The following is a 24,539-nucleotide window of genomic DNA, read 5'->3' as shown; positions in this document are numbered from 1 at the left end:
GGGACAGGGTCTCCTGGAAAAGCGGCAGGAGCTAGGCAGGGGAAAGGTTGCAGGAGAAAGGCGGCAGAAGACAGGCAAGGGAATGTCGGCTGGAGACAGGCAAGGGGTGGCAGGAGAAAGGCAGGGGGAAGGCGGCTGGAGACAGGCAGGGGGAAGGCGGCTGGAGACAGGCAGGGGGGCGGCAGGGTGGGGGTGGCAGTAAACTGGCATGAGGCTGTAGGGTGGGTGGTGGCAGGAGACATGCACGGGAAAGGAGGCAGGAGACAGGCAGGGGAAAGGCAGCCGGAGACAGACAGGGGAAAGGCGGCAGGAGACAGACAGGGGAAAGGCGGCAGGAGACAGACAGGGGAAAGGCGGCAAGAGACAGACAGGGGAAAGGCGGCGGCAGACAGACAGGGGAAAGGCGGCAGGAGACAGACAGGGGAAAGGCGGCAGGAGACAGACAGGGGAAAGGCGGCAGGAGACAGACAGGGAAAGGCAGCCGGAGACAGACAGGGAAAGGCAGCTGGAGACAGACAGGGAAAGGCAGCCGGAGACAGACAGGGAAACGCAGCCGGAGACAGACAGGGAAAGGCAGCTGGAGACAGACAGGGAAAGGCAGCCGGAGACAGACAGGGAAAGGCAGCTGGAGACAGACAGGGGAAAGGCGGCTGGAGACAGGCAGGAGAGCACCCGCATGGAGTAACACGAGATGGGGCTCGGACGGGGTCACCAGCAGCAGCCACGAGCGGGGTACAGTGCCAGCTGCCTGCAGGCTATAACCCGGCCCTCCCATACCAGAGGCTCTAGCCATGCTAGACCCGCAGCCCCCTGCCTCCTACCCACACCCTCTGCAGCCTAGGAAGGATGAGCTGCTGGGAGCCCCCTGAGGCGGATGAGCGAGGAAGCCCCCTGGAGGAGTAAGTGCCGCTCTCTGTGCCTGCTTCTAGATGCTGCCCTCTCCTACTTGCTGCATGGGTGCAGATGTTGGCAGCGCACACAGCATGAAAAATCAAGGTTTGTTGGCGCTGGGCAGGTCTGTGATGGAATACACCTTAGGATTAGCAGCCACCTGGGGAGGGGTAGCCGGCCTCCTCAAACAAAGAGACAAATGTGGGGAATACCAGGTAGGCGCTCTATCCAAATGATGCAGCCAAATAATAATTAAAAACACTGTTTATTACACACAAGAAAATAAAAACAATATAAACAGTAATATAGACCAAAACATATACTAATGGGTGTTACCCTGAGGTATATGATATCTCTGGTATAAATGATATAAACGTTATGGTAAAAACTTACCGTTGATAACGTGATTTCTCTTATGTCCACAGGTATCCACAGGATAACATTGGGATATTGTCGAGCGACAGCGAAAATGGCACCAACACGGTCACGAGCTTTCTGGCCTCCCAGGATGCATTGGGGCCTCCACTATATAGTCCCGCCCACTGACTCAGTCAGATCAGTTCTTTCCACAGCGATTATAGGCAGGAACATTAGGTAGAAACCTGTACAGGCGATAAGAACACACATGCACACCCTTCCATACAAGAAGGAAGAGGTTTTTAGTGTTTGTCTAGATCCTCAAATCAGATGCGTCCGGGTGGGATCCCTGTGGATACCTGTGGACATAAGAGAAATCACGTTATCAACGGTAAGTTCTTACCATAACGTTTATTTCTCTGGCTGGGTCCACAGGATTATCCACAGGATAACATTGGGATTCCCAAAGCCATTTTAGTGGTGGGGACGCTCCTGATTGCACAGTAGGACCTTTCGCCCGAAGTCTGCATCATGAGAGGCAAAAGTATCCAAGGCATAATGTCTGATGAATGTGTTTATGGAAGACCATGTGGCTGCCTTACATATCTGTTCTGCTGATGCACCCTGTTGTGCTGCCCAAGAAGGACCTACCTTACGTGTAGAGTGTGCAGAGACATTAGCCGGAATAGGGAGATCTGCATGAGAATAAGCTTCAGATATTACCACTTGGAGCCATCTCGCCAGCGTCTGTTTACTAGCAGGCCAACCTCTCCTATGGAATCCGTAGAGGATGAAGAGGGAATCTGTTTTCCTGATGGCACTAGTACGATCTATATAGATTTTTAAAGACCGGACCACGTCCAGTGACGCTTCTCCCGCAGATAGTCCCGATACCTGAAAAGCTGGGACTACAATCTCTTCATTCAGGTGAAACTTTGACACCACCTTTGGAAGATAACTAGATCTCGTTCTTAGAACTGCTCTGTCTGGAAAAAAACTTAGGAAAGGAGACTTACATGATAATGCTCTTAAATCTGACACTCTTCTGGCTGACGCCATTGCCAGTAAAAAAAGAACTTTAATCGTTAACCACTTAAGATCCGCTCTCTCAAGTGGTTCAAACAAAGGACCCTAGAGAAATTTAAGAACTAAATTCAAATCCCAGGGAGCTGCAGGAGGAACAAATGGAGGTTGAATATGTACTACTCCTTGGAAAAAAGTACGTACATCCTGTAGGTCAGCAATCTTCTGCTGAAACCATACAGTCAACGCTGAGACTTGCACCCTCAAGGAAGCAACCTTCAACCCCTTATCCAATCCTGCCTGCAGAAAATCCAAAATCCTAGCTACTTTAAAGGCTCTTGGATTGTAATTTTTTCCAGAACACCAATGAATATAGGCTTGCCATATTCTATGATATACACGGGCCGAAGAAGGCTTTCTTGCTCTAAGCATGGTTTGGATTACTTGCTTTGAAAATCCTTTAGCCTCTAAGATAGAGGTTTCAACAGCCACGCCGTCAAAGACAGGCGATCCAGATGACTGTGACAACAAGGACCCTGCATTAACAGATCTGGACGTTGAGGAAGCAGTATCGGTGCTTCCATGGACATTCTCAACAGATCTGTGTACCAATGCCTTCTTGGCCAAGCTGGAGCTATTAGAATGATTGCTCCTTTTGCCTGTTTTATCTTTCTCACTACTCTGGGTAACAGAGATATTGGAGGGAACAGATATGCCAGCTGAAACCTCCATTCTACTGACAGTGCGTCTACCAGGACTGCTCCTGGGTCCCTTGTTCTTGATCCGTACCTCGGAACTTTGTTGTTTAGACGAGACGCCATAAGGTCTATCTCCGGTAGACCCCATCTGTTCACCAGTGTCTGAAACACTTCTGGGTGTAGTGCCCATTCGGTTTCCTAAATGGTGTGCCGACTGAGAAAATCCGCTTCCCAATTTAGTACACCCGGGACAAATACTGCTGACAATGCTGGGAGATGGAGTTCTGCCCACTTTAGAATGGGAGTTACTTCCTCCATCAGACTCTTGCTGTGAGTCCCTCCTTGATCATTTAGGTATGCTACTGCCGTCGCATTGTCTGAGCGGATCTGGACTGGTCTTCCTTGTAGATTGTCCTTTGCCTGAACTAGGGCCAAGTAAATGGCTCTTATTTCTAACAGATTTATCGGCAGGCGACTTTCCCTTGCGGTCCATTTTCCCTGGAACCATAGGCTTCCGAGTACCGCCCCCCAACCTTGCAGGCTGGCATCTGTCGTCAGGACTTGCCACTCTTTTATCCAAAAGGGTCTCCCCTTGTTTAAATGGTCTGTCTGTAGCCACCATGCTAGAGACCTTTTTACATTTACTGGAATCTTTATCATCTGCTTCTTTATTGTTTGTAGATTTCCGTTCCATTTTGTCAAAATGAGATGCTGCAATGGTCTGGAGTGGAATTGCGCATATTCCACCATGTCGAACGTTGATACCATCAGACCCAACAGTCGCATTGCTGCATGGACTGACATTGTCTGGGCTTGCAACGCTTCCTGAGCCATGACCTGCACCTTGACTATTTTCTTCTCTGGTAAGAGAACTCTCTGTAGGTCTGAATCCAATATGGCTCCCAAATGAACCATCCGCTGTGATGGATTCAGGGACGACTTCTCCCAATTTATGAGCCACCCGTGTCTCTGTAAACAAACTATCGTCTGTTGGAGATGGCTCAACAGTAAATCTTGCGACTGTGCTAAGATTAATAGGTCGTCTAGGAATGGGAATATCCTTATCCCTTGTTTGCGCAGACAAGCTGCCATAACCACCATGATCTTGGTAAACACCCTGGGTGCTGTAGCTAGCCCGAAGGGCAGAGCTTGGAACTGGAAGTGTTCCTTGAGGATGGCAAACCTGAGGTAACACTGATGTGATAGTGCTATAGGCACATGTAGGTAAGCATCCCGCACATCCAGAGATACCATATAGTCTCCCGGTTCCATAGCCAACATTATGGAGCGTAACGTCTCCATGTGGAACTTCGGGATCCATATGTAATTGTTCAACATCTTCAGATTTAGAATTGGTCGATATGACCTATTTGGTTTCTGGATTAGAAACAGATTGGAGTAATACCCCTGTCCCTTTTGTGATGGAGGTACTGGGACAATCACACCTGACTGCAGTAATTTTTGGACTGCTTCTTGCAGGGCATTGGCCTTCGACTCTATACGAGACGGGCTGGTGCAAAAAAATCTTTGAGGAGGCTGCCTCCTGAATGGGAACCCATACCCCTGAGATACTACCTTCTGCACCCAGGCATCTGTTGTTGACTGTTGCCATGTGTGTGCAAATTGCAGGAGTCGGCCCCCAACCCTGGAATCCTCCAGGCGGAGGCCCGTCTCTTCAGGCTGAGGGCTTTTGTTCAGGTTTGGAAGCTGGCTTTTTGCTAGCCCACTGCTTCCTACCCCTGGATTTAAACTGGGGTTGTTTAGGCTCCTCTTTACCTTTCGCTTTGCTTTGCCAGCGAAATGAGCGAAATTTTAAACCCTTGGACTTAGGGTTGTAGGTAGCCGGAAATCTGACCTTCTTCGATTCAGCCTCTGACTCTAGGATATCCAATAAAGGTTTTCCAAATAATATATTACCCACGAAAGGCAATGCTTCCAATTCCTTCTTGGACTCCGCATCTGCCTTCCAGGTCCGTAGCCAGACTGCTCTGCGAGCGACTACTGCCAGGGCTGAAGCTTTAGAAGCAACAGTGCCTACATCAATGGCTGCTTCTTCTAAATACTGGGCAGATTGTCTTAAACGGCAAAGACGATCCTCTTGCTCCCTAGTAGGAGAGGGGATGTCATTCTCTAGTTCCTCTATCCATTCGCCCATTGCCTTTGCTACCCAGGCCGAAGCCATAGCAGGTCTTACCACTGCACCCACAAGAGAAAAAATATTTTTCAATAGGCTCTCTACCCTCCTGTCTGTGACATCATTCAAAAAGGTAGATGACAGTGGCAAAGCAGATTTGTGCACTAGTCGCAGAACATGTGCATCTACTTTTGGAGGAACTTCTCTCTTCGAACAATCTCCAGCAGGAAATGGATAATAAGAATCCCATCTCCTAGGAATCTTATACTTCTTACCGGGCGCTGCCCAAGACTCATCCATCATTTCCGTCAACTCCTCTGACGCTGGAAATTCAGCTTTCACTGACTTTGTTCGTTTGAATACAGGTGCTTTTGCTTTTAACGCTGTCTTGGCTGGTTCTTCCAGAGAAAGCACAGCCTTTACTGCATTAATGAGTTCAGCTACATCATCTGAACTAAAGCTCTGCGACTGATCATCATACGGAGTTGAATCTATTGTTTCCGCATCATCATCCGATGTATCATCTTGTGTAGTCTGCCATACAGACGTATCTGTCTTAGTATTACCTACCCCTTGGTTGCTTGTAGAGGCTACTGGAACCAAACCATAGGAAGGGAGCTGCATGTATGGGTTCATAGTGTAACCTAACCCTTGAGGTGGTGCTACTGGAGCTAACCTGTCCGCTATTGAAGACAGAGTCTTTGCGAACATATTCCATGGTGGCTCTACTGGAGGTTGAACTAACTCCTGTTTTTTACTTCGCTGAAAAGCGAAACAGTTTGCACACAAACCCTCATAAGTGACCAATTGAATCATATCAATTACCCCTGACTTACAAGATAAGCATGTTAGGGCTGTAGGAGTGCTTGACAAATTCTCCTCATCACTTTTGCCGCTCACAGACATTTTTTCTGATATTGACTACACAATTTTGTGACTGAACCACACCCTATAATCAGTATATAGAGGTGAGATCAATCTGACCACAGTCCACCTGATTTGAGGGTCAGAACAGGACTGACATTACACAGAAAAGTCAGCACACATACTAGCAGTCAGTCACATGTTAAAGCATTAGACATTGTCATATGAGAATACAACCTCCATAATAACTTATACATAAGTAGGAAAATTGTACTTCTGTTTAACTGGTTCTTTTTCAACATAACATGCAGAAAACACAGTAATATACAGGTCTCATATGCAATAGGTACTAAAACTTAAAAGTGCATACTAAGAAGTAGAGAGAATTTTTAGTACTGTATACCCTGCCTCCAGGGAGCGGGATACAGGGAGACTCACCACACTTCCATATCCAAGCAAAGACGCTCGAAAGACGCTGAGTGGATTCAGACGCTACTGGTGTACACTGCCGCTCTTGGTAACTGATAACGGACACGGATGCTGAGCGACTCCACGTGCATGCAGACACTAAAGGCCTGCGACTCGGTCTGGGCGGGTTTATATCCAGTGTACACAACCGCAGCATCTAAGCTGCGACCGAGTACCCTCGTGGTAGCGTCTGAGCCGGAAGTGAGGTCATTCAGTTCATGAAACGAGAGACCCGCGGGAACTGGCCATGAACTCGGAGGAGGGACGGCCAGGAGAGCGTCTGAAACCCCCTGTTGACTTAAACTCCCAGGATCGCGGCCTCACCTAGTCCTGGCGCCTATGATCCCCGGAGCGTAGCGCTGTCACACTCGAGATGTTCGGCGCATCAACACGCTGTTTGTAGTCTCCACCAAATCAGCGTAGCTGCGTCCTGACCCCTCTAGTAAGAGGAAGTCCATATACTCACTGTCTCCCCATGCTCCGGCCACAGCCTGGTAACGTCTGCTGGACCTGCTAGAACATCCGACACAGACGCCCGTCGAGACAGCACTGTACCGCGAAGGTAAGCGTTGTTGCGACCCGGTGGGGAGTTGTTGGAGCGACTCTTTCTAATACACGTTTAAGACGCTGTTAAGAGAAGTCGCTCAAACCAAAACAGTAAGTCTATAAAAATAAAGTAATGAAAACTTGAGGCTGCTTTCACAGCAGCCCTGTGACCATGCGGCTTCCTGCCGCACCAAGCAAAAAACTGATCTGACTGAGTCAGTGGGCGTGTTGGTGCCATTTTCGCTGTCGCTCGACAATATCCCAATGTTATCCTGTGGATAATCCTGTGGACCCAGCCAGAGAAATACACAATGAGTATAAACAAAGGTATCACTGATAAAATCAATGTAAAAGGAAAACGCTGATCCTTCTACATAGGAGACTCTCAGAGGATTTGTCAGTCTCTTATAGTAAATGAGCAGCGCACAGTGTGAGTGAGAAGAAATCCTCCAGCTGATATGGTTCATACAGGAATGTGTCCTGAACCAGAGTGACCTTTATATGGTAATTGTCCATACGCTTAGTTCCGGTGTAACAACAAAGTGAGTTACATGTGTATAGATGTGATGGTGGTCAGTAGTCACTGCACCAGTGTTGGTAGTCCTTGCGGCACAAAGTTGATACTGCAGACCCGCTCCGTATCACCCTTTGCCCGGGTGAAGAAGCTGCGGGCGGCGCGGTCTGCTATAAGCTGTTCCCTGACGTGCGGTGCAATGTGGATACGCAGAGCCGCTGTCTCATACTCCCAGCACGGGTAAGGTTTGTATCAGCAGCACAGTGTCTGGACTTACCCGGAATAGGGAGGAACACATGGTGCAGTCTCTCCACGATGTTCATTTCACATTTGCCGGCAATTGGTGAACCATCAGCTATTGGAGGTCGTATCTTCTTCTGTGGGCACTACAGGTATCAGCGATCCCTCTCTCTATGCCCTCAACGCGTTTCTCCGCACACCGGGCAGCTTTCCAAGAGCTGGAGGATTTCTTCTCACTCACACTGTGCGCTGCTCATTTACTATAAGAGACTGACAAATCCTCTGAGAGTCTCCTATGTAGAAGGATCAGCGTTTTCCTTTTACATTGATTTTATCAGTGATACCTTTGTGTATACTCATTGTGTATATTATATATACCAGAGATATCATATACCTCAGGGTAACACCCATTAGTATATGTTTTGGTCTATATTACGGTTTATATTGTTTTTATGTTTTTGTTGCATCATTTGGATAGAGCGCCTCCCTGGTATTCCCCACACTTGCACACAGCACGGGGCACAGTAACAGCCCGGCTGCCGGCACGCATACAAAATAATAGGTTGCCTATAGAATAATAGCAAACGCCAGGCACAGCTGCTGCAGAAACTCTTGTTACATACGTGACGTCAGTCTCTTCTGATACCGGCATTATATAATACAACCCGGTGTCTCTACAGCAGATGGCCGTCGTTATACGTGTGGCGCCTCCTAGCGGGCATGTCACATGTTACACCATTATAGTGACGTGACTGCTGAGGGGGGGACGGCAATGAGGGGCTCAGTGGTGTAGTAATGCTCTGCAGCTGTCACACTGCCAGTGGTGTAGTAATGCTCTGCAGCTGACATAATAATAATAATAATAATAACAGGACACCACAGGCTGCTCCCCCTGTATAATAATAACAGGACACCACAGGCTGCTCCCTCAGTATAATAATAATAAGAAGAAGAAGACACCACAGGCTGCTCCCTCAGTATAATAATAACAAGACACCACAGGCTGCTCCGCCTGTATAGTAATAATAACAGGACACCACAGGCTGCTCCCCCTGTATAATAATAATAATAACAGGACACCACAGGCTGCTCCCCCTGTATAGTAAGACGCCATTACCTGATCTCCACGGACACTGGGAGGCTGCAGCAGTCGGTTTAAACTCACTTCCTGTATGTGAAACGCACGGTCCGGAAGTAAGGTGGAACGCACAGGCCGGAAGTAGGGTTTGATTGGCAACGACTGCTACCTGGTTACTGGCCCCTCCCCTCCTACACCCCCACCCACAGCCCTGCCCTCTGTAAAGATTAATACCATACATGTCCTCAGTACAGGTGCCCGGCGGCCATTTTCCTGTAGACCAGTCCGGCAGCAGCAATAGGTTCCCTGGCCGTGTAGTGACGTCAGGAGCGGCGGCCATTTTCCCCTGGTCTGAGCTCCGCCTTCCTTCTATCATTCCCACAAGGCAGCAGGAGCAGAGAGCAGCCATTGCTGTGTCTGGCAGCAGGTAATGATATTATTATTATTATTCTATAGGCTGAGCAGCTCTGGTGTCAGGTTCTGTACTACAGGGGGAGCAGCCTCTGGTGCCTTGTTATAGTGCAGCTGGAGCAGCCTCTGGTGCTGCATTATCCCTGTACAGGTGGCTGACACTCTAGTGTCCTATTACTGTAGTACAGGTGGCTCAGACCCCACCGTTACCGTAATACAGGTGGCGCAGACTCCGCCGTTACCGTAATACAGGTGGTGCAGACCCCGCCGTTACCGTAATGCAGGTGGCACAGACCCCGGTGTTACCGTAATACAGGTGGCGCGGACCCCGCCGTTACCGTAATACAGGTGGCGCAGACCCCGCCGTTACCGTAATACAGGTGGCGCAGACTCCGCTGTTACCGTAATACAGGTGGCGCAGACCCCGCCGTTACCGTAATACAGGAGGCGCAGAGCCCGTCGTTACCGTAATGCATGTGGCGCAGACCCCGCCGTTACCGTAATGCAGGTGGCGCAGACCCCGCCGTTACCGTAATGCAGGTGGCGCAGACCCCGCCGTTACCGTAATACAGATGGTGCAGATCCCGCCGTTACCGTAATACAGGTGGCGCAGACCCTGCCGTTACCGTAATACAGGGGGAGCAGTCCCTCCGTTACCGTAATACAGGGGGCGCAGACCCTGCCGTTACCGTATTACAGGTGGCGCAGGACTTGCTGTTACCGTAATACAGGTGGCGCAGAACCCGCCGTTACCGTAATACAGGTGGCGCAGACCCTGCCGTTACCGTAATACAGGGGGCGCAGTCCCCTCCATTACCGTAATACAGAAGGTGCAGACCCCGCCGTTACCGTATTACAGGTGGCGCATACCCCGCCGATACCGTATTACAGGTGGCGTAGACAGCGCCGTTACCGTAATACAGTTGGCGCAGGACCCGCCGTTACCATAATACAGGGGGTGCAGACCCCGCCGTTACCGTGATACAGGTGGCACAGACCCCGCAGTTACCGTAATACAGGTGGTGCAGACCCCGCCGTTACCGTAATGCAGGTGGCACAGACCCCGCCGTTACCGTAATACAGGTGGCGCAGACTCCGCTGTTACCGTAATACAGGTGGCGCAGACCCCGCCGTTACCGTAATACAGGTGGCGCAGACCCCGCCGTTACCGTAATGCAGGTGGCGCAGACCCCGCCGATACCGTATTACAGGTGGCGTAGACAGCGCCTTTACCGTAATACAGGTGGCGCAGGACCCGCCGTTACCGTAATACAGGGGGTGCAGACCCCGCCGTTACCGTGATACAGGTGGCGCAGACCCCGCAGTTACCGTAATACATGTGGCGCAGGCCTCGCCGTTACTGTAATACAGGTGGCGCAGACCCCGCCGTTACTGTGATACAGGTGGCGCAGACCCTGCCGTTACCGTAATACAGGGGGCGCAGACCCCGCCGTTACCGTATTACAGGTGGCGTAGACCCCGCAGTTACCGTAATACAGGTGGCGCAGGCCTCGCCGTTACTGTAATACAGGTGGCGCAGGCCCCGCCATTACCGTAATACAGGTGGCGCAGACCCCGTCGTTACTGTGATACAGGTGGCGCAGATCCCGTCGTTACCGTGATACAGGTTGCGCAGATCTCGCCGTTACAGTAATATAGGTGGCGCAGACTCCGACGTTACCGTAATACAGGGGGCGCAGACCCCGCCGTTAGCGTATTACAGGTGGTGTAGACCCCGCCGTTACCGTAATACAGGTGGCGCAGTCCCCGCCGTTACCGTAATACAGGTGGCGCAGGCCCCGCCGTTACCGTAATACAGGTGGCGCAGTCCCCGCCGTTACCGTAATACAGGTGGCGCAGACCCCGCCGTTACAGTGATACAGGTGGCGCAGACCCCGCTGTTACCGTAATACAGGAGGCGCAGACCCCGCCGTTACCGTAATACAGGTGGCGCAGACCCCGCTGTTACCGTAATACAGGTGGCGCAGACCCCGCTGTTACAGTGATACAGGTGGCGCAGACCCCGCTGTTACCGTAATACAGGAGGCGCAGACCCCGCTGTTACCGTAATACAGGTGGCGCAGACCCCGCTGTTACCGTAATACAGGAGGCGCAGACCCCGCTGTTACAGTGATACAGGTGGCGCAGACCCCGCTGTTACTGTGATACAGGTGGCGCAGACCCTGCCGTTACCGTAATACAGGGGGCGCAGACCCCGCCGTTACCGTATTACAGGTGGCGTAGACCCCGCAGTTACCGTAATACAGGTGGCGCAGGCCTCGCCGTTACTGTAATACAGGTGGCGCAGGCCCCACCATTACCGTAATACAGGTGGCGCAGACCCCGTCGTTACTGTGATACAGGTGGCGCAGATCCCGTCGTTACCGTAATACAGGTGGCGCAGGCCCCGCCGTTACCGTAATACAGGTGGCGCAGACCCCGCTGTTACCGTAATACAGGTGGCGCAGACCCCGCTGTTACCGTAATACAGGTGGCGCAGACCCCGCTGTTACCGTAATACAGGAGGCGCAGACCCCGCTGTTACCGTAATACAGGTGGCGCAGATCCCGCTGTTACCGTAATACAGGTGGCGCAGACCCCGCCGTTACCGTAATACAGGTGGCGCAGACCCCGCTGTTACCGTAATACAGGTGGCGCAGACCCCGCTGTTACCGTAATACAGGTGGCGCAGACCCCGCTGTTACCGTAATACAGGGGGCGCAGACCCCGCCGTTAGCGTATTACAGGTGGTGTAGACCCCGCCGTTACCGTAATACAGGTGGCGCAGTCCCCGCCGTTACCGTAATACAGGTGGCGCAGGCCCCGCCGTTACCGTAATACAGGTGGCGCAGTCCCCGCCGTTACCGTAATACAGGTGGCGCAGACCCCGCCGTTACAGTGATACAGGTGGCGCAGACCCCGCTGTTACCGTAATACAGGTGGCGCAGACCCCGCTGTTACCGTAATACAGGTGGCGCAGACCCCGCTGTTACCGTAATACAGGAGGCGCAGACCCCGCCGTTACCGTAATACAGGTGGCGCAGACCCCGCTGTTACCGTAATACAGGTGGCGCAGACCCCGCTGTTACCGTAATACAGGTGGCGCAGACCCGGTTGTTACCGTAATACAGGGGGGAACACCCCTCTTTTTCTTTTGCATTACGTAATACAGGGGGCGCAGAACCCGTCGTTACCGTAATACAGATGGTGCGAACCCCGCCGTTACCATAATACAGGTGGCGCAGACCCCGCCGTTACAGTAATACAGGTGGCGCAGACCCCGCTGTTACCGTAATACAGGTGGCGCAGACCCCGCCGTTACCATAATTCAGGTGCCGCAGACCCCGCCATTACCGTAATACAGGGGGCGCAGACCCCGCCGTTAGCGTATTACAGGTGGTGTAGACCCCGCCGTTACCGTAATACAGGTGGCGCAGTCCCCGCCGTTACCGTAATACAGGTGGCGCAGGCCCCGCCGTTACCGTAATACAGGTGGCGCAGTCCCCGCCGTTACCGTAATACAGGTGGCGCAGGCCCCGCCGTTACCGTAATACAGGTGGCGCAGACCCCGCTGTTACCGTAATACAGGTGGCGCAGACCCCGCTGTTACAGTGATACAGGTGGCGCAGACCCCGCTGTTACCGTAATACAGGTGGCGCAGACCCGGTTGTTACCGTAATACAGGTGGCGCAGACCCCGCTGTTACCGTAATACAGGTGGCGCAGACCCCGCTGTTACCGTAATACAGGTGGCGCAGACCCGGTTTTTACCGTAATACAGATGGTGCGAACCCCGCCGTTACCATAATACAGGTGGCGCAGACCCCGCCGTTACAGTAATACAGGTGGCGCAGACCCCGCTGTTACCGTAATACAGGTGGCGCAGACCCCGCCGTTACAGTGATACAGGTGGCGCAGACCCCGCTGTTACCGTAATACAGGTGGCGCAGACCCCGCCGTTACCGTAATACAGGAGGCGCAGACCCCGCTGTTACCGTAATACAGGTGGCGCAGACCCCGCCGTTACCGTAATACAGGAGGCGCAGACCCCGCTGTTACCGTAATACAGGTGGCGCAGACCCCGCCGTTACCATAATACAGGTGCCGCAGACCCCGCCATTACCGTAATACAGGTGGCGCAGACCCCGCCGTTACCGTAATACAGGAGGCTCAGACCCCGCTGTTACCGTAATACAGGTGGCGCAGACCCCGCCGTTACCATAATACAGGTGCCGCAGACCCCGCCATTACCGTAATACAGGGGGCGCAGACCCCGCCGTTACCGTAATACAGGTGGCGCAGTCCCCGCCGTTACCGTAATACAGGTGGCGCAGGCCCCGCCGTTACCGTAATACAGGTGGCGCAGTCCCCGCCGTTACCGTAATACAGGTGGCGCAGACCCCGCCGTTACAGTGATACAGGTGGCGCAGACCCCGCTGTTACCGTAATACAGGTGGCGCAGACCCCGCTGTTACCGTAATACAGGTGGCGCAGACCCGGTTGTTACCGTAATACAGGTGCCGCAGACCCCGCCATTACCGTAATACAGGGGGCGCAGACCCCGCCGTTAGCGTATTACAGGTGGTGTAGACCCCGCCGTTACCGTAATACAGGTGGCGCAGTCCCCGCCGTTACCGTAATACAGGTGGCGCAGGCCCCGCCGTTACCGTAATACAGGTGGCGCAGTCCCCGCCGTTACCGTAATACAGGTGGCGCAGACCCCGCCGTTACAGTGATACAGGTGGCGCAGACCCCGCTGTTACCGTAATACAGGTGGCGCAGACCCCGCTGTTACCGTAATACAGGTGGCGCAGACCCCGCTGTTACAGTGATACAGGGGGGAACACCCCTCTTTTTCTTTTGCATTACGTAATACAGGGGGCGCAGAACCCGTCGTTACCGTAATACAGATGGTGCGAACCCCGCCGTTACCATAATACAGGTGGCGCAGACCCCGCCGTTACAGTAATACAGGTGGCGCAGACCCCGCTGTTACAGTGATACAGGTGGCGCAGACCCCGCTGTTACCGTAATACAGGTGGCGCAGACCCGGTTGTTACCGTAATACAGGTGGCGCAGACCCCGCTGTTACCGTAATACAGGTGGCGCAGACCCGGTTGTTACCGTAATACAGATGGTGCGAACCCCGCCGTTACCATAATACAGGTGGCGCAGACCCCGCTGTTACCGTAATACAGGAGGCGCAGACCCCGCTGTTACCGTAATACAGGTGGCGCAGACCCCGCTGTTACCGTAATACAGGAGGCGCAGACCCCGCTGTTACAGTGATACAGGTGGCGCAGACCCCGCTGTTACTGTGATACAGGTGGCGCAGACCCTGCCGTTACCGTAATACAGGGGGCGCAGACCCCGCCGTTACCGTATTACAGGTGGCGTAGACCCCGCAGTTACCGTAATACAGGTGGCGCAGGCCTCGCCGTTACTGTAATACAGGTGGCGCAGGCCCCGCCATTACCGTAATACAGGTGGCGCAGACCCCGTCGTTACTGTGATACAGGTGGCGCAGATCCCGTCGTTACCGTAATACAGGTGGCGCAGGCCCCGCCGTTACCGTAATACAGGTGGCGCAGACCCCGCTGTTACCGTAATACAGGTGGCGCAGACCCCGCTGTTACCGTAATACAGGTGGCGCAGACCCCGCTGTTACCGTAATACAGGAGGCGCAGACCCCGCTGTTACCGTAATACAGGTGGCGCAGACCCCGCTGTTACCGTAATACAGGTGGCGCAGACCCCGCCGTTACCGTAATACAGGTGGCGCAGACCCCGCTGTTACCGTAATACAGGTGGCGCAGACCCCGCTGTTACCGTAATACAGGTGGCGCAGACCCCGCTGTTACCGTAATACAGGGGGCGCAGACCCCGCCGTTAGCGTATTACAGGTGGTGTAGACCCCGCCGTTACCGTAATACAGGTGGCGCAGTCCCCGCCGTTACCGTAATACAGGTGGCGCAGGCCCCGCCGTTACCGTAATACAGGTGGCGCAGTCCCCGCCGTTACCGTAATACAGGTGGCGCAGACCCCGCCGTTACAGTGATACAGGTGGCGCAGACCCCGCTGTTACCGTAATACAGGTGGCGCAGACCCCGCTGTTACCGTAATACAGGTGGCGCAGACCCCGCTGTTACCGTAATACAGGAGGCGCAGACCCCGCCGTTACCGTAATACAGGTGGCGCAGACCCCGCTGTTACCGTAATACAGGTGGCGCAGACCCCGCTGTTACCGTAATACAGGTGGCGCAGACCCGGTTGTTACCGTAATACAGGGGGGAACACCCCTCTTTTTCTTTTGCATTACGTAATACAGGGGGCGCAGAACCCGTCGTTACCGTAATACAGATGGTGCGAACCCCGCCGTTACCATAATACAGGTGGCGCAGACCCCGCCGTTACAGTAATACAGGTGGCGCAGACCCCGCTGTTACCGTAATACAGGTGGCGCAGACCCCGCCGTTACCCTAATTCAGGTGCCGCAGACCCCGCCATTACCGTAATACAGGGGGCGCAGACCCCGCCGTTAGCGTATTACAGGTGGTGTAGACCCCGCCGTTACCGTAATACAGGTGGCGCAGTCCCCGCCGTTACCGTAATACAGGTGGCGCAGGCCCCGCCGTTACCGTAATACAGGTGGCGCAGTCCCCGCCGTTACCGTAATACAGGTGGCGCAGGCCCCGCCGTTACCGTAATACAGGTGGCGCAGACCCCGCTGTTACCGTAATACAGGTGGCGCAGACCCCGCTGTTACAGTGATACAGGTGGCGCAGACCCCGCTGTTACCGTAATACAGGTGGCGCAGACCCGGTTGTTACCGTAATACAGGTGGCGCAGACCCCGCTGTTACCGTAATACAGGTGGCGCAGACCCCGCTGTTACCGTAATACAGGTGGCGCAGACCCGGTTTTTACCGTAATACAGATGGTGCGAACCCCGCCGTTACCATAATACAGGTGGCGCAGACCCCGCCGTTACAGTAATACAGGTGGCGCAGACCCCGCTGTTACCGTAACACAGGTGGCGCAGACCCCGCCGTTACAGTGATACAGGTGGCGCAGACCCCGCTGTTACCGTAATACAGGTGGCGCAGACCCCGCCGTTACCGTAATACAGGAGGCGCAGACCCCGCTGTTACCGTAATACAGGTGGCGCAGACCCCGCCGTTACCGTAATACAGGAGGCGCAGACCCCGCTGTTACCGTAATACAGGTGGCGCAGACCCCGCCGTTACCATAATACAGGTGCCGCAGACCCCGCCATTACCGTAATACAGGTGGCGCAGACCCCGCCGTTACCGTAATACAGGAGGCGCAGACCCCGCTGTTACCGTAATACAGGTGGCGCAGACCCCGCCGTTACCGTAATACAGGTGGCGCAGACCCCGCCGTTACCATAATACAGGTGCCGCAGACCCCGCCATTACCGTAATACAGGGGGCGCAGACCCCGCCGTTACCGTAATACAGGTGGCGCAGTCCCCGCCGTTACCGTAATACAGGTGGCGCAGGCCCCGCCGTTACCGTAATACAGGTGGCGCAGTCCCCGCCGTTACCGTAATACAGGTGGCGCAGACCCCGCCGTTACAGTGATACAGGTGGCGCAGACCCCGCTGTTACCGTAATACAGGTGGCGCAGACCCCGCTGTTACCGTAATACAGGTGGCGCAGACCCGGTTGTTACCGTAATACAGGTGCCGCAGACCCCGCCATTACCGTAATACAGGGGGCGCAGACCCCGCCGTTAGCGTATTACAGGTGGTGTAGACCCCGCCGTTACCGTAATACAGGTGGCGCAGTCCCCGCCGTTACCGTAATACAGGTGGCGCAGGCCCCGCCGTTACCGTAATACAGGTGGCGCAGTCCCCGCCGTTACCGTAATACAGGTGGCGCAGACCCCGCCGTTACAGTGATACAGGTGGCGCAGACCCCGCTGTTACCGTAATACAGGTGGCGCAGACCCCGCTGTTACCGTAATACAGGTGGCGCAGACCCCGCTGTTACAGTGATACAGGGGGGAACACCCCTCTTTTTCTTTTGCATTACGTAATACAGGGGGCGCAGAACCCGTCGTTACCGTAATACAGATGGTGCGAACCCCGCCGTTACCATAATACAGGTGGCGCAGACCCCGCCGTTACAGTAATACAGGTGGCGCAGACCCCGCTGTTACAGTGATACAGGTGGCGCAGACCCCGCTGTTACCGTAATACAGGTAGCGCAGACCCGGTTGTTACCGTAATACAGGTGGCGCAGACCCCGCTGTTACCGTAATACAGGTGGCGCAGACCCGTTTGTTACCGTAATACAGATGGTGCGAACCCCGCCGTTACCATAATACAGGTGGCGCAGACCCCGCCGTTACAGTAATACAGGTGGCGCAGACCCCGCTGTTACAGTGATACAGGTGGCGCAGACCCCGCTGTTACCGTAATACAGGTGGCGCAGACCCCGCCGTTACCGTAATACAGGAGGCGCAGACCCCGCTGTTACCGTAATACAGGTGGCGCAGACCCCGCCGTTACCGTAATACAGGAGGCGCAGACCCCGCTGTTACCGTAATACAGGTGGCGCAGACCCCGCCGTTACCATAATACAGGTGCCGCAGACCCCGCCATTACCGTAATACAGGGGGCGCAGACCCCGCCGTTAGCGTATTACAGGTGGTGTAGACCCCGCCGTTACCGTAATACAGGTGGCGCAGTCCCCGCCGTTACCGTAATACAGGTGGCGCAGGCCCCGCCGTTACCGTAATACAGGTGGCGCAGTCCCCGCCGTTACCGTAATACAGGTGGCGCAGACCCCGCCGTTACAGTGATACAGGTGGCGCAGACCCCGCTGTTACCGTAATACAGGTGGCGCAGACCCCGCTGTTACCGTAATACAGGTGGCGCAGACCCCGCTGTTACCGTAATACAGGAGGCGCAGACCCCGCCGTTACCGTAATACAGGTGGCGCAGACCCCGCTGTTACCGTAATACAGGTGGAGCAGACCCCGCTGTTACCGTAATACAGGTGGCGCAGACCCCGCTGTTACAGTGATACAGGTGGCGCAGACCCCGCTGTTACCGTAATACAGGTGGCGCAGACCCGGTTGTTACCGTAATACAGGGGGGAACACCCCTCTTTTTCTTTTGCATTACGTAATACAGGTGGCGCAGAACCCGCCGTTACCGTAATACAGGAGGCGCAGACCCCGCTGTTACCGTAATACAGGTGGCGCAGACCCCGCCGTTACCATAATACAGGTGCCGCAGACCCCGCCATTACCGTAATACAGGGGGCGCAAGACCCCGACGTTTTCCGTAATACAAGTGGCGCAAGACCCCGCCGTTACCATAATACAGGTGGCACATACCCCGCCCTTACCGTAATACAGGTGGCGCAGACCCCGCCGTTACAGTAATTCAATGCAGACCCCGCCATTACAGGTGTTGTGTCCTGTGGCATTGTGCTGTACAGGGGGAGCGGCCTGTGTTGTCGTAGTTTACAGGAGGAGCAACCTGTGCTGTGTATAATATACAGGGGAAGTGGCCTGTGTTGCAATAATATACAGGGGTAGCATCCTGTGTTGTCATAATAGACAGGAAGAGCAGCCTGTGGCATCGTACTCTACAGGGGGAGCAGCCTCTGGTGTCCTGTTGTTATTATTATTATACAGGAGGATCAGCCCCCGCCGTTACCGTAATACATGTGGCGCAGACCCCGCTGTTACCGTGATACAGATGGCGCAGCACCCGGCATTACAGTGATACAGGGGGCGCAGACCCCACCGTTACCGTGATACAGGTGGCGCAGACCCTGTTACCGTAATACAGGGGGGAACACCCCTCTTTTTCTTTTGCATTACGTAATACAGGGGGCGTAGAACCCGTCGTTACCGTAATACAGGTGGCGCACACTCCGCCGTTACCGTAATACAGATGGTGCACACACTGCCGTTACCGTAATGCAGGTGGTGCGAACCCCGCCGTTACCATAATACAGGTGCCGCAGACCCCGCCGTTACAGTAATACAGGGGGCGCAAGACCCCGACGTTTTCCGTAATACAAGTGGCGCAAGACCCCGCCGTTACCATAATACAGGTGGCACATACCCCGCCCTTACCGTAATACAGGTGGCGCAGACCCCGCCCTTACCGTAATACAGGTGGCGCAGGCCCCGCCGTTACAGTAATTCAATACACGGGACATTACAGCTGTTGTGTCCTGTGGCATTGTGCTGTACAGGGGGAGCGGCCTGTGTTGTCGTAGTTTACAGGAGGAGCAACCTGTGCTGTCATAATATACAGGGGAAGTGGCCTGTGTTGCAATAATATACAGGGGTAGCATCCTGTGTTGTCATAATAGACAGGAAGAGCAGCCTGTGGCATCGTACTCTACAGGGGGAGCAGCCTCTGGTGTCCTGTTGTTATTATTATTATACAGGAGGATCAGCCTGTGGTGTCCTGTTGTTGTTATTATACAGGAGGATCAGCCTGTGGTGTCCCGTTGTTATTATTATTATACAGGTGAGCAGCCTGTGGTATCCTATTATTATTATACAGGGGGAGCAGCCTGTGGTGTCCTGTTATTATTATACAGGGGAGTGGCCTGTGGTGTCCTGTTATTATTATTGTACAGGTGGAGCAGCCTATGTTGTACTGTTGTTGTTATTATTATTATTATACAGTAGGAGCAGCCTGTGGTGTCCTTTAATTATACAGGAGGAGCAGCCTGTGGCATCCACTTATTATTATTATACAGGTTGAGAAGCCTGTGGTGTCCTGTTGTTGTTGTTATTATTATTATTATTATACAGGAGGAGCAGCCTTTGTTGTCTTAATATTAATATTATAAAGAAGGAGTAGCTAGTGGTGTCCGCTTATTATTAATATACAGGGGGAGCAGACTGTGGCGTCCTGTCATTATTATTATTCAGGGGAAGCAGCCTGTGGTGTCCTGTTGTTGTTATTATTATTATTATTATTATACATTGGGAACAGCTTGTTGTATCCTATTATTATTTTTTTGTAGAGGGGGCAGCCTGTGGTGTAATTTTATTATTACTATAAAGTGAGAGCTGAATGGGGTGTCCTGTTGTTATTAGTATAATACAGGGGTAGCAGATTTTTGTGTATGGTTATTATTATACATGGACAGCAGCTTGTGGAGTCCTGGTGTTGTTATTGTTATTATTATTATTATTATTATTATTATTATTACTACTATAATACATTGGGAACAACTTGTTGTGTCCTATTATTATTATTTTTTTGCAGAGGGAGCAGCTTGTGGTGTCATTTTATTATTACTATAAAGGGAGAGCAGAATGGGGTGTCCTGTTGTTATTAGTATAATACTGGGGTAGCAGGTTTTTGTGCATGGTTATTATACATGGACAGCAGCTTGTGGTGTCCTGGTGTTGTTATTATTATTATTTTTATTACTATAATACATTGGGAGTGGTGGTGTAGTCACAGTGACATCACTTTTATCTATAGTAATAATACAGAGACATGACTGGTGAGGGGATGTTGGCATAACAGTTATTTTACTTATATCTACAGTAATAATACAGGGACATGACTGGGGAGGTGAAGGGATGTGGGAATGTCACAGTGTTATCACTTATATCTCTAGAAATAATACAGGGACATGACTAGGGGGAGTGAGGGGGATGGGGGAGCGTCACATTTACATTACTTATATTTATAGTAATAATACAGGGACATGACTGGGGAGGTAAGGGTATCTGGGGTGTCACAGGGGTGTCACAGTGACGTCACTTATATCTATAGTAATAATACAGGGACGTGAGTAGGAGGTGAGAGGATCTGGGAGCGTCACAGTGACATCACTTATATCTATAGTAATAATACAGGGACATGACTGGGGAGGTTAGGGGATCTGGGAGCATCACTGTCACATCACTTATATCTATAGTAATAATACAGGGACATGACTGGGGAGGTGAGGGGATCTGGGAGTGTCACAGTGACATCACTTATTTATTTTTCATCCACTAGTGGGCACTGGAGTACTCTTGGGATATGGGCGGTGCAATAGCAGGGATAGGCACATTTAAATATTTTAATGAGTAACCCTCCTCCCCCCTCCATACTCCCAAGATGCCTCAGTGTTTTATGTGCCTTCACCCGGGAAGGTCACATCATGGAGTTATTCCAGGGTTTACTTTTAATTTTTCAAAAGATTTTTTCTTTTATCAGTCACACTCCCTTCCCAGCTTATTAAGAAGTGTGGGTCCGGGAGTGTGTGCTGCTGTTGTGCAGCATAAGCTTGTTTGTGCTTAGACAGAGATGCCCCCCCATAGACCTTCATCAGCGTTAGCTGATTCAGCCATGGCTGCAGGAGCTGGACGGAGCTAAGAGACATCCCGGCACTTGGCAGCGCAGCTCCAAACAGTGCTGCCGCTGACCTCTACAATCTGCCCCTCTAGACAACTGGGAAGCGGCTCCCGGCAGCGCTGCTCACAGCAGCGGACAGATCACACTGCCGCTGCTGGGCGCCCGTCACATCACACATCTCCCTGCTCTTCAGCTTCCACTAGTGCATAGACCACGTGGGTAGCTGCTGCTAGGCGCCGTCACTCAGAGCCGGCGCTTGGTATACATTGCAAGCTAGCCGCAACTCACTGCTTTATGCGGTGTGGGAGATCATGGAGGTCCGTACTTCAGCCGTTCCCCTAAATATAAGGGATGGTGGCCAGGGCTATAAGGGACATAACATGCTATTAAGCCTAGGTTATGAGTGCTTTTGGGGGTACATAGGTTATAGTCAGATGCACATGCTGGGACGCCGGTTTCACACAAAGGTTATACACCTACTTCCCGCTTCTTCTTACAGCAATATGTCAGTCCTACAACACACGGCCACTGGAGGGGGCAGGGGTGTTTAGTAGGTGGCACAGTGACCATCATAGATTCCCTCTATAACACAGTGCGGTGCACGCAGTATTATAGGCACTACAGTTATTTTCACTGAGTTGTGCTGACGTTGTCTCACTGTATTATTGTCTGTCTGTCTGCATGACAAAATCAGAAACAGCAGCTTGTCTGTGATAACTGTGAGAATGCCTGATTTGCAGTCAGAGTTGTCCGCTGTACAAAAAGACCGTGAGGCGGCTAAGTCTGATTCATGATTAATACCGTGTGAGCAGCCAGTGTGGGCTCAGGATGTTTCTAGAACTTTGCTGGCTTACAAAATCCATGTATAGTTCAATTTCTAAGAATGGTCATCGTTTGTCTCATAATTACATTCTGGCGATTCAATGCCAAATCTGATATCTCAGCATTGGGTCAGGAGTCAAATAGTGAGGTCACTAATAGCCCGAGCTATGATGATCTCATTAGAGCGGTACGCCAGCTGCTAGGTTGTACTGAAACATATGAGGTTTTATTGCTAGCAGACTATGGGCGACTGTGTGTTTTTCTTATTCATATCTCTTAATAGGCATTTAATAGAAGCATGGCTAAATCCAGTTAAACACTTTTCTGGGACAACACGATTTCTGTCTAAATATCTTTTCCCACAGGCTATGACAACTAAATCGCCATCGGTGGAGTCTTCAGTTTCTAAACTTTCACTAAAATTAACTATTCCAGTCCCAGGTGCAGCTACGCTTAAAGACCCCTCGGAGAGTAAGCTGGAGGCCATGCTAAAGTCCATGTATACAGCAACAGGGGTGATGCTTACACCTGTTTAAGTTGGAGTTTGGGTTAACAAGGCTGTAGTTGCATGGGTGTAACAGCTCAGGGTAGGCCTACAACAGGGTTTTCCCTCAGACCAGCTTATATTTCTTACCGATCACATTTGTGAATTGGTTGAGTATTTAGGTACGGCTTCATTGGATGTCGGACAAGTTTGTTCTCGGCTTGCAGCCCAACAGCCGCTGTGGTTGCGTTCTTGACAGGCCGAGGCAGAATCAAAACGAGGAATAGAGGCGTTGCCTTCTACTAATGTTATCTGGTCCTGAATTGGAGAAATGGAATTCTCAGTAAATGAGGGGGGGGGATCTGTTTACCTGCCAACCATGCAGAGGGACGTGGTTTTCAACAAACCACTGACCGTCGTCAGGACTCAATCCAGTGGCATGACGGGCTTCCAGCCATCTCGCTCTTCAGTTGTGGGAGCACACCTTCAGAAGTTTCCCTTCGCGTAGTTTCAGACATCACAGATAGGTGGATCCGCAGTTTTGTTTTAAGAGGTTTCAATGAGTTTGACTTTCTACCACCGATGTGGTTTTTCAAGACAGGTCTGACTGTGTCAGCAGACAAGTGGGCAGGTCTGCAGACCGCTGTTCAGTCTCTCGTACATTCAGCAGTTTTGGTTCAGGTTCCAGTACACCAACAAGGTCAAGGGTTTTATTCCAATCTTTTTGTAGTACCAAAGCCGGATGGCTCAGTCAAACCGATATGGAACCTAAAGGGGTTCAATCGGTACGTCACTTACTACACTTTCAAGATGGAATCCCTACGGTCAGTGATTGCAGGTTTAGAACCACAGCAATTCATGATTTTGCGGGATCTCAAGGATACGTACTTACACATTCCAATTTGCCCACCGCATCCGCATCTGGCGTACTTAAGTTTGCAGTACGACAAGCGCCTCGGGTATTCACAAAGGTGATGTCTGTGTTGATAGTTCATATCAGATCCCTGGGAGTGATAATCGTTCCATACTTAGATGACCTTCTCATCAAGGCTTCGTCTCAACAAATTCTTTAACATGCCTTACTGTTGTACAGTGTACTAGTTCAGTATGGTTGGATTGTCAAAGAATTCAGTTTTAGGAATGATTCTGATTACGGTGGATCAATGCATTTACCTGCCACAACAGAAAGTACATGCTATTCGTCATCTAGTACTGCTAGTGCTCAAACCACGGACAGTCTCGGTGCATTTGTGCATTCGACTGTTAAGACAGATGGGGGCATCTTTCAAAACACTCCAGTTCGGAAGATTTTCACTCAGGTCCTTTTCAACTGGATCTTCTCGCATAGTGATCCGGCTCTCATCTACAAATTCATTAGATGGTTCGCTTGTCTCCAGGACAATATCATGTGGTGATGTTCGGCCCAATTGAGGATTCAAGCAACCTCTCGCATGGCCATGTGACTTTGAGTCCATCCCCTTTTTGTTGATGTATGCAACTTCTGTTGCGTTGTCCGACTGAACCTGAACAGTCTGAAACAGGAGCAAGTGAACTGCCTGACGCAGAGTGTTGTAAATTGCCCTGAGTTCCAGGACACTGATTGACAGTAATCCTGTGATAATGAGCTGCTGAAACTGGCTTCCTAACACGTAAC

At 52.0% G+C, this 24,539-nt stretch overlaps 1 protein-coding gene across 3 annotated transcripts in view; it reads right to left on the bottom strand.

The window, feature by feature from the left end:
• The window catches only part of LOC134984030 (oocyte zinc finger protein XlCOF7.1-like), a 50,090-nt gene extending 41,155 nt beyond the window's left edge, over positions 1–8,935 (bottom strand). For 2 of the 3 annotated variants that reach the window (XM_063949673.1, XM_063949675.1), the window contains exon 1: positions 8,853–8,934. The gene's annotated coding sequence lies outside the window, so the exon portion shown is untranslated. Of the gene's footprint in view, positions 1–8,852 lie in introns of all 3 variants that reach the window. The other variant, XM_063949674.1, reaches the window with a different exon arrangement.
• Between the last annotated feature and the right edge of the window lie 15,604 nt (positions 8,936–24,539).

This window comes from Pseudophryne corroboree (assembly GCF_028390025.1).
Source record: "Pseudophryne corroboree isolate aPseCor3 chromosome 3 unlocalized genomic scaffold, aPseCor3.hap2 SUPER_3_unloc_30, whole genome shotgun sequence".
In the NCBI taxonomy this organism is placed as follows: domain Eukaryota; kingdom Metazoa; phylum Chordata; class Amphibia; order Anura; family Myobatrachidae; genus Pseudophryne; species Pseudophryne corroboree.
This window is presented reverse-complemented; position numbering and strand designations above follow the sequence as displayed.